General features: G+C 43.9%; 3 long non-coding RNA genes across 3 annotated transcripts in view; 1 reads left to right on the top strand and 2 right to left on the bottom strand.

The window, feature by feature from the left end:
* LOC307205838 overlaps positions 1–11,256 on the top strand; it is a 39,863-nt gene that overhangs the window by 3,769 nt on the left and 24,838 nt on the right. The gene's annotated exons all lie outside the window — the stretch shown is intronic.
* On the bottom strand, positions 676–2,134 carry LOC307205255. The gene is made up of 2 exons (XR_013833961.1): positions 2,089–2,134; positions 676–1,195 (listed from the first exon to the last, which is right to left on the bottom strand). It is a non-coding gene; the product is annotated as an uncharacterized lncRNA (long non-coding RNA).
* On the bottom strand, positions 6,455–10,510 carry LOC307205486. The gene is made up of 2 exons (XR_013834026.1): positions 10,441–10,510; positions 6,455–7,003 (listed from the first exon to the last, which is right to left on the bottom strand). It is a non-coding gene; the product is annotated as an uncharacterized lncRNA (long non-coding RNA).

An 11,256-nucleotide genomic window follows, 5' to 3' on the forward strand; every position in this document is an offset into this window, starting at 1 on the left:
GAAGAAACCACTTTGATTATTTCATTCTCTCTTGCAAGACCGAGATCATTCTGAGCTTTTGCTTGCCTGGCCTTCATATTGCAACTGTTAGCTACTGGTGTAGACCCTTCCTTCATGATTCTCATTTCCTCCATTTAGCAGATATGCCTTTCTGAAATCTCATCTCTTCTATAAGCTACTTATGCAGCCCCACTGGTTTCTTTAGATGCCTCCAACTTTTCTTTCTTGTTGGTATTGTCTGCATTTGTGCCTTCCATATTTCAGCTTTAAGCAACTCCCATCCCTCCTGGACTATCTTCTCTTGGAGTTTTTCTGACCATGGGATCTCACTCAGCAGTTACTTAAGCTTTTTGAAATCAGCACTCTTAAATCCAGAGTACATATCCATATACATCCAGATTTCCCATGTCTCTGTATCATGAAACCCAAGAGGACATGACCACTTCCTTCCAAGGTCCCCAGTACTTGTAATTCAGTGATGAATTCCTGCCAATTGGTAAGGACCAGGTCCAACATAGATGATCCCCTTATTACTTTTTTCTCCTTCTGGGCAATGAAATGATCAGTGAAGCAACGGAGACATTTGTTGGGAATTATATTCTTGGGAGTGTGTGAGTTTCAACAGGTATCCTAAAGTCTCCTCTCACCCCAATTTAAGGGAAAGATACACCAAACTATAAGAGATGCTTTTCCATTTTATTTGTTGCCATGAGAGCAGGTAGATTCTACAAGAGCAGAGAGTTAAGAAATGTAGCAGAGATAGAAAAGAGATAGAAAAGAGAGAGAGTCACAGACATTTCAGATGCCTTCCTTGTTAGAGATGGCTCCTGGGCGAATGGCCGAGTGAATCAGGAAGATGAGTGCAAGGAGTCAACCAGCAGCCTTGAAGCCAGAGCTCCTGATGGTGGAATTATTCCTTGGGCTGTATGCTGTAGACTCCCTGTTTGCATTCAGAGTTTCCCTTGGGGTTCTTCAGCATTTGCATTGCTTGGGATAGCAGCATTTTCAGCCACAGCAGGAAGACCCGCAGCACCCGGAACCACAGCAGGGGGTACAGCAGCAGCAGGGGGAGCAGCAACACTGCTTGCAACAGCCGCAGCCACAGCAGGGGGAACTGCAGCACTGCTTGCAGCAGCAAGGGGAGCAGCCACACTGGCAACAGCAGGACATCTTTAGGAAGAGAAGGAAGCTTGAGCTGCAGGAAATCAAGGGATCACCAGTTAACTAAGTGCTACATCATCCGATGTGTTAAAGACACATTTTACAGGTGGTTTGCATTAAGAGCTGCCTATTTCACATCGTTTTCCTCCTACTTGTGACACAGCTGAGATAATTTCCCTATATTAAACAAAGATTTGCTTGCTCTATAAAGCATGGGAGAAACATCTGCCTGATGAATGCTGAAATGGACTAATTTGTCCAACCAAGAATTCAATAGAGATTCTGCCGTCATTGTAAATCCAGGACCATTTTGCTTTCTGTGTTAAGGGGAACTCAGAGTTTTCCTCAAGTATAAAATAAACAAGAGCCTAGAGGAAATCCAGACTCTATCATAGCTGGATGCATGTGGGCTGGTTATATCTATGTGTTACATCTTTTATGCTGCTGACATAAATTATTTTATATATCTATGTATCAAAAATTCATTAAATCTTCTTCAGTTGATATGTGAAAAAGTTAATATCTCCAGGGAAGTCACTACTTCATAGTTGCCCTGATGACTCCAGTTAACAGTCCAAAGATGGCTTAAATGGTCAGTTCTCAGAACTAAAAATTGCAAATCCGTGAAACAGATATGCTGAAGAGATAATTTGATGGTACCATTTACTTTGGCCTTTGCCGTGCCAACAAACCTATAAAAGGTCAGTTATAGAAAATACTTTAGCTCTTTGAAATAAAATATGCCAGTTGAGATGCTGAAATCTAAAGCACTAAAAAAAATCCAGTCTTGAGACTGATAGCTCCTGTGCACGCTCCGTTCAGAATGATTTTTCAAGACCAGAGCCACTGGAGTACCTGCTCAGAATTTTCGTTTTCCTGGAATGAAGAAAACAAGAAGAATGATTAAATATTTGGAAACAAGCTTACCTTTGTTGACTATAGGAATTGGTGTGTGGATATTGGATCCAGAGAGTGAATAAAGAACTCCAGGATTGTGGACCATTTATATGTCTCTGTGAACCTTTCCGCAAGCCGTGGGGCTCTACTCATCAATGAGAAGCTCTACATTAAACCTTGACGTTGGCCTCCACCACACATTATTAGCTGGTTGTGTGATCTGTGACTGTATTAACAACTTGTGACTGTATTCAGAAAGGGGCATTTATGGGATCAGTTTTAAAACAATTATGCTATGATGAACGGAAATAATGAGAGCTTCTCATTGAGATCCAGCACTTCTTTTTTTTTAGCCAGGAAAAATCCTCCAGTTCTTCTGATTCTACATCCTGCCTCAAGCTCAAAGCACCTGACGTTTGTATTCACAGGTCCTGGAATTTGATCCTCATAACACATATTTATAGGCAATGAGAAAAACGGAATAGCATGTGCCATCTTTTATTTTTCTTAAAAGAGTAACTGAGCAGCACAGTGAATGGTAGCAGTTGCACATGTTTTTATTTAATATGTAACTTTAACAAATGTTCATTAAACTAAGAAATTAATTACTAGACGAATACAAAACAGAAAACCTCAGCGTAATTTTGACCTGACATCTGAACCATGCAAAAGCAATTGGCTTGCATCCAGCTGAGTTCTACTTAGAGTAGGAAAGTCTAAGTTAGCCATTCCTATGGAGTTTAATGGGCTTGCTTGGAATAAGACTTGCAGTGGCTACTACTCAGTGACTTTAAAACAACTATCATCCTAAATCCTTGTTTTATTAAAATCACTTTATACATGTTGCATGCTGTACTTAGGCATGCTGGCCTAAAAGTTGTGTCCACAGGTAAACAATCTGAATACTAAATCCCTTAGGCACCAGATCTTTCAGAGAAGCCCATATGATGCCTGTTCATCCAAACATATGTGATTTCAAGCAATCCCATAAGTGCCCCCTTTGGACAGAAGGGAGAATTAGAGTGTTACTACTGCAGAATAGCCTTAATCACCTGACTTTAAAAAGGAAGGATGTGGACACAGTCAAGGATCACGCACCAGATGATTGTGTGGTAGAGGCCCATATTAAGGTTTAATGAAGACCTTGTCATCATTGCGTGGTTCATAATTGCTTGCGGAAGGGTTCACAGAGGTGTATATAAAGGCCCACCATTCAGGAGTTCTTCACTCATTTACTGGATCCAACATCCACACCGGTTCTTATTACTGAAAAAGGTATGTTCTGTCCCACTATCTCTTCATTCTTTTGGTACCCTAGATTTCAGGAGAGCTTGAGGTCTTGAGGATGTAGTCTAACAGCTCTGGTTTTTCACTTCATCTTGCTCACTATTTATCTTACTCTTGGTGACAAATTTTGGCCTCCTGCCACATGGGGAGTTGTGCATGGACAAAAGCTTGATTTTTAAGATGCTAATTCAAATTCAAGACTCTCTTGGACACAAGGGATTCAAGATCTCAAAAAGGTCTTCTGGATACAAAACATGTCTTTACTCATTCACAGAGAAGCTATGATCTTGCCTTCAGGCTTCAATTCTCTCAGCATTTTAGGACTAGAAATTTGCCTACTATCGCCTTGCACAGGATCTAAAATGGGGACAGGGGGTTTTCTTACCAAGCACACATTTCATATTGATCTACAACTATAATGGCTGAATATAATTCACCTGTCAAACATGTGTGTTCATGAGGAAACCAGCAGGGCCTGTGGCTCCCGGTGGAGAGGGAGGTGGTTCCTGAACAATCTGTTGTGCAATTCCTGAAATGGCACAGCACACCTGACCTGAGCAAGAATCAAAGATCAATGCTCTAGATAAGCAGAAGAGGAGAGATGCATAGCCAAGACAATACTGCATCCCATTGTGCTAACCAAAATGTACTTTTAGGATCACTCAGAGGGAAACATGATGTGAAAGTTATGTCTTTTCTGGTCACCTGAATGCAGAGCATCTGTCGATAGTGTTTTTAATATGGATGAGGACGTTGTACTTGCTTAATGGGAAATCCCTTGAATCCTTTCAGCTCCGCCTTCCCTCTCCACCGCTAAGATGACCTGCTGCTCCAATTGTTGCTGCTGCCCCTGCTGCTGCAAGTGCTGCTGCTGCCCCTGCTGCTGCTGCAGTCCTTCCTGTTGCTGCACTCCTTGCTGCTGCTGCTCTTCCCCCTCCTGCTGCAACTCTTGCGGCTGTGGTTCCTGTGGCTGTGGCTGTGGATCTTGCGGCTGTGGTTCCTGTTGCTGCTATCCAAAGCAAGGCTGCTGCTGAAGAAGTTCAGTGAAGTGTTGAGAGCTGCTGCCTCCTCCATGCTGGCGGACTCCTTGGATTCATCTGTTCCTTTGTCTTAAGTTTATTCCTGCCTCTTTCAACAACCCTGGATTCTTCTCATCTCCTTCTTACTTTGCTTTGTTTTCCTTCAAGGAGGCATGCCAGTTGTCTTCTCTTTATCACCTTGGTTGTCCAGGGAGTCACTCTCTTTTCATCTCCTTGAATAACTCCTCTGTGAAAATAAAACCTTTCCCTGTGGCAATTAATAAAAATTATAAAGCATGGTACATAGCCTTGTTGTGTTCATTTGCCCTGAGATGCAGAATGTGGCAAAGATCCCCAAACAGGTGATCTGCTTTGCATTCTCCAAGAATCTCCAGCTGAAGAGCTCCCAGCCTAGAAAGGATCACTAGCTCAGCTCCTGGGGAGCATATCTCCATCTCACATACAATATTGGAAAGGGGGGCACATCTCATTGGGAGAGCACATGCATGGCAGCCTGTCAGGGCTGGTTCAGCTGCGGTTCAGCACTGAGACTCAGAGAGGATCAGTAAAGTTAATTCTCAATTCGAGATATGAAACACAAACAAGAGGTCTCCACTGGCAGGACTAGCCTGATGAAACAGTTGCCAGAACTGATAATCTGAGCCTCCTAAGCCTCTTCCCCAGCCAGCTGCCTTCCTAACCATCACAAACGCATTTGAGGAGAGGTTCTCTATGCCTTTCGTTCTGCTGCATGTAACACCATCCTCATTCTTGGATTTTTATAACATTGAAGATAGCAACTGATTTGACCACCCCTCCTCCTCCACGATCTCTTCTCTTAGCTCATGGATTTCTTCACCCATATATATGAATTCTGCCTCCCACTAGGAAGTGAACTATACTCTAAGTTCATCAACACTGGGATCCTAAATGAATCCATACCTCAGTAGGATATCCTAGCTTTCTTTGCAGCAATTATGAGACCCTTGGCAAAAAAATAGCTTTTGATAGACCTCCTTGGGACCTTAACTCACTCTGTCCATCACAGCTGTGAGTCTAGGATTGTCCTTTGATTCACTAATATCTCAATTTTTTGCATAAGTGATGTCATAGCCTTGTTGTCTAGTATGAGAAACCAGATACAATATGGCATTCTCTGAGTGAGTGAAGAACTACCAAGTGGTGGACCTTCTTATGCAGCTCTACGACTGCTCCCCCTAGTAGTGAGCCATTACTCAACAATGCTCATGTCCCCATTAAAACACGGCATTGGCTTCCACTACAACATCATCTGGTATATGATCCTTGGCTGTGTATAACCCCTTCATTAGAGCTGCTTCTTTGTAGCTAACCTTGTAATTCTCACCCCCTAGCCACTGATTTCTTTAGATGCCTCCAACTTTTCTTTCTTGTTGGTATTGTCTGCATTTGTGCCTTCCATATTTCAGCTTTAAGCAACTCCCATCCCTCCTGGACTATCTTCTCTTGGAGTTTTTCTGACCATGGGATCTCACTCAGCAGTTACTTAAGCTTTTTGAAATCAGCACTCTTAAATCCAGAGTACATATCCATATACATCCAGATTTCCCATGTGTCTGTATCATGAAACCCAAGAGGACATGACCACTTCCTTCCAAGGTCCCCAGTACTTCTAATTCAGTGATGAATTCCTGCCAATTGGTAAGGACCAGGTCCAACATAGATGATCCCCTTATTACTTCTTTCTCCTTCTGGGCATGGGGAAGTCGAAGGAAAGAAGATGTATGAAAATATAATTTTGAAGTTATACTTGTTTAAATGTTTTGTATGCTTTAGTTTTGTGTTTTGTGTTTTTGTTTTGTGTTTTGTTTCTATTATGTGTTTGAAAAATGAATATTTTTTTTTTTTAAAAAAAGAAGGTTTAGAAATGTAGCAGAGATAGAAAAGAGATAGAAAAGAGAAAAGAGAAAGAGTCACAGACAATGAAATGATCAGTGAAGCAACGGAGACATATGTTGGGAATTATATTCTTGGGAGTGTGTGTTTTTCAACAGGTATCCTAAAGTCTCCTCTCACCCCAATTTAAGGGAAAGATACACCGAACTATAAGAGATGCTTTTCCATTTTATTTGTTGCCGTGAAAGCAGGTAGATTCTACAACAGCAGAAGGTTTAGAAATGTAGCAGAGATAGAAAAGAGATAGAAAAGGGAAAGAGTCACAGACATTTCAAATGCCTTCCTTGTTAGAGATGGCTCCTGGGCGAATGGCCGAGTGAATCAGGAAGATGAGTGCAAGGAGTCAACCAGCAGCCTTGAAGCCAGAGCTCCTGATGGTGGAATTATTCCTTGGGCTGTATGCTGTAGACTCTCTGTTTGCATTCAGAGCTTTCCTTGGGGTTCTTCAGCATTTGCATTGCTTGGGATAGCAGCATTTGCAGCCACAGCAGGAAGACCCGCAGCACCCGGAACCACAGGAGGGGGAACAGCAGCAGCAGGGGGGGCAGCAACACTGCTTGCAACAACAGGGGGAGCAGCAACACTGCTTGCAACAGCCACAGCCGCAGCCACAGCAGGGGGAACTGCAGCACTGCTTGCAGCAGCAAGGGGAGCAGCCACACTGGCAACAGCAGGACATCTTGAGGAAGAGAAGGAAGCTTGAGCTGCAGGAAATCAAGGGATCACCAGTTAACAAAGAGCTAAATCGTCAGATGTGTTAAAAACAAATTTTACTGGTGCTTTGCATTAGGAGATGCCTATTTCGCATTGTTTTCCTTCTACTCGTGACACAGCTGAAATAATTTCCCTATATTCAACAAAGATTTGCTTGCTGTATAAAGCATGGGAGAAACATCTGCCTGATGAATGCTGGAATGCACCAATTTGTCCAACCAAGAATTCAATAGTGATTCTGCCTTCATTGTAAATCCAGGACCATTTTGCTTTCTGTGTTAAGGGGAATTCAGAGTTTTCCTCAAGTATAAAATAAATAAGAGCCTAGAGGAAATCCAGATTCTATCATAGCTGGATGCATATTACACATGGGCTGGTTATATCTATGTCTTACATTTTTTATGCTGCTGACATCAATTATTATATATATCTATGTCTCTAAAATGCATGGAATATTCTTCAGTTGATATGTGAAAAAGTTGATATCTCCAGGGAAGTCATTACTTAATAGTTCCCCTGAGAACTCCGGTTAACAGCCCAAAGACAGCTGAAATGGTCAGTCCTCAGAACTAAAAATTGCAAATCCATGAAACAGATATGGTGAAGAGATAATTTGATGATACCATCTACTTTGGCCTTTGCCATGCCAACGAACCTATAAAAAGTCTGTTATAGAAAACACTTTATAATAATAATAATAATAATAATAATAATTTATTATTTATACCCCGCCCATCTGGCTGAGTTTCCCCAGCCACTCTGGGCGGCTCCCAATCAGTGTTAAAAACAATACAGCATTACATATTAAAAACTTCCCTGAACAGGGCTGCCTTAAGATGTCTTCTGAATGTCAGGTAATTCTTTATCTCTTTGACATCTGATGGGAGGGCGTTCCACAGGTCGGGCGCCACTACCGAGAAGGCCCTCTGCCTGGTTCCCTGTAGCCTCACTTCTCGCAATGAGGGAACTGCCAGAAGGCCCTCGGCGCTGGATCTCAGTGTCCGGGCTGAACGATGGGGGTGGAGATGCTCCTTCAGGTATACAGGACCGAGGCCGTTTAGGGCTTTAAAGGTCAGCACCAACACTTTGAATCGTGCTCGGAAACGTACTGGGAGCCAGTGCAGATCTCTCAGAACCGGTGTTATGTGGTCCCGGCGGCCACTCCCAGTCACCAGTCTAGCTGCCGCATTCTGGATTAATTGCAGTTTCCGGGTCACCTTCAAAGGTAGCCCCACGTAGAGCGCGTTGCAGTAGTCCAAGCGTGAGATAACCAGAGCATGCACCACTCTGGCAAGACAGTCCGCGGGAAGGTAGGGTCTTAGCCTGCGTACCAGGTGGAGCTGGTAGACAGCTGCCCTGGACACAGAGTTAACCTGCGCCTCCATGGACAGCTGTGAGTCCAAAATGACTCCCAGGCTGCGTACCTGGTCCTTCAGGGGCACAGTTACCCCATTCAGGACCAGGGAATCCTCCACACCTGCCCGCCTCCTGTCCCCCAAAAACAGTACTTCTGTCTTGTCAGGATTCAACCTCAATCTGTTAGCCGATAAACTGCGAACCACCTGAAAAAGTCTCCTGCTGCTGTTTTCTGCAGATGCAATGGAGGCGGCGAAGAAGGCCCTCTTCGCCGTCGCCATTGCCACTTGGTAGGCTCGACGTTGAGCTCTAACCCGTGTCCGGTCTGATTCAGAATGAGTTTTCCGCCACCGGCGCTCTAGCCGTCTCAACGATTGTTTCATCACCCTCAGCTCCGGGGAGAACCACGGGGCTGTCCGGGCTCCATGCAATCGGAGAGGGCGCTTCGGAGCCAGACAGTCAATAGCCCTGGTTAACTCCGCATTCCAGCGTGCCACCAGGGAATCAGCTGAAAGGCCATCAACTTGGGATAAAGCATCCCCTACCACTCTCTGGAAGCCAATTGGATCCATTAAGTGGCGGTGGCGGACCATCCGAATCGGTCCCACCTCCCTGCGGAGGGGAAGGGTTGCGGAGAAGTCCAGTTGCACCAGGAAGTGATCTGACCATGGCACTTCTTTTGTTTCGCTTTTAGTTAATGTCAGATCACCAACATCCGTAGAGGTAAACACCAAGTCTAAGGCATGTCCGTGGCTATGAGTTGGGCCAGACTTATTCAGGGACAGCCCCATGGAGGCCATGCTTTCCACGAAGTCCCGAGCTGCCCCTTGTAAGGTCGTGTCGGCATGGATGTTAAAATCCCCCAGGACAACCAAGCTAGGTGTCTCCAGGAGTATATCCGCCACGACCTGAAGCAGCTCGGGCAGGGAATCCTTGGTGCAGCGGGGAGGTCGGTACACCAGTAGGAATCCTGTACTGCCCCTATTGCCCAACTTCCAGAACATGCACTCAGAAAACTGGGTCTTCCCAATAGGACGCCTGGTGCAGACTAATGACTTCCTAAAAATCGCTGCAACCCCCCCTCCCCGCCCACATGACCTGGGTTGCTGTGCGTAAGAGAAACCTGGTGGGCAAGCAGCGGCAAGGACAGGCCCATCTGCCTCATCCAACCAGGTCTCTGTCACACATGCCAGGTCAAATCCTCCATCCACAATCAGGTCGTGGATGGCAGTGGTTTTATTCATCATTGACCTGGCATTGCACAGCAACACTTTCAGGTCATGTGGGTTTCCCTTGCTGATTACTGTATCCTTCCGGTCAGGACCAGACCTGGAGGCAGGGATAGTCCTCAAGCAACGACTAAACCTGCCTCCTCGGTAATGACATGGTCTGGTCTTAGCATAACTCCTCCTCCTGCCCGTGATCACTGAGATCGGGTGTCCCAATACATCTCCCCCTGTGGAACCTGCCCCACCCAATCTATTGGCTGAGGCCCACTCCCAGGCAGCCATGACCCTCCCCCTTAAAAGGCAAAATACAAACTATATAATAATTTAACAGAATAATAATAATAATAAAACAAAACAGAACAAAACAAAACAAAGCAAAACAAGGAACAATAGTGCTGACTCAGTGCTTATCCCACCCCAAGCAAAAATAAAATAATGAAATAATATAATATTATAAAAAACAACAACCACCATTTAAAGTGCTGCAAATTAAAAGCGATTAAAACATTTAAAACCATTTTGTCCATTGCTGCCGGTAGCTACTCAGGCCTCTTATGCTGTGGCAGTGAGTGCAGGCCCCGCCCCCTAGGCCGGATGGAGTTGGCAGGAGAGGGAGCGGAGTTGGCATAGCCTTTAGCTTTATGAAATAAAATATGCCAGTTGAGATGCTGAAATCCTAAACACTAAGAAAAATATCCAGTTTTGAGACTGTTAGCTCCTGTGCACGTTCCGTTCAGAATGATTTTTCAAGACCAGAGCCACTGGAGTACCTGCTTATAATTTTCGTTTCCCTCCAATGAAAAAAACAAGAAGAATGATTAAATATTTGGAAACAAGCTTACCTTTGTTGACTATAGGAATTGGTGTGTGGATATTGGATTCAGAGAGTTAATGAAGAACTCCAGGATTGTGGTCCTTTTATATGGTTCTGTGAACCCTTCCACAAGCCATGAGGCACTAATCATGAATGCGAAGCTCTACATTAAACCTTGACGTTGGCCTCCACCACACATTATTAGCTGGTGTGTGATCTATAACTGTATTCACAACCCCTATTATTTATCTATATAAATACAGAAAAAAATAAAACTGCATTCTGGAAACACTGTAATTCTCAGGCCAGATGAAGGGGCAGTTATGGGATTGGTTTTAAAACAATTATGCTATGATGAACGAAGATAATGAGAGCTTCTCATTGAGATCCTGCACTGTTGTTTTTTTAGCCAGGAAAAATTCTCCAGATCTTCTGACTGTTCTTCCTGCCTCAAGCTCAAAGCACCTGACGATTGTATTCCCACGTCTTGGAATTTGATCCTCATAACACATATTTATCAGCAATGAGCAGAAGTCAATAGCATGTGCCATTTATTATTTATTATTTTTTAAAAGGAGCTGAGCAGGACAGTGAATGATAGAAGTTGCACATGTTTTTATTTAACAAATGTTCATTACAGTAAAAAATAATTGCTAGACGAACACTTGGGCTCCACAGCCTAATTTTCACCTGACATCTGAACCATGCAAAAGCAATTGGCTTGCATCCAGCTGAGTTCTACTTAGAGTAGGCAAACCTAAGCTAGCCATTTCTATGGACTTTAATGGGCCTGCTCTGAGTGTGACTAGCAGTGGTTTCAATCCAGTGTCCTTAAAATATCTAT

Source organism: Podarcis cretensis (genome assembly GCF_951804945.1).
Source record: "Podarcis cretensis genome assembly, chromosome: 16".
Lineage (NCBI taxonomy): Eukaryota > Metazoa > Chordata > Lepidosauria > Squamata > Lacertidae > Podarcis > Podarcis cretensis.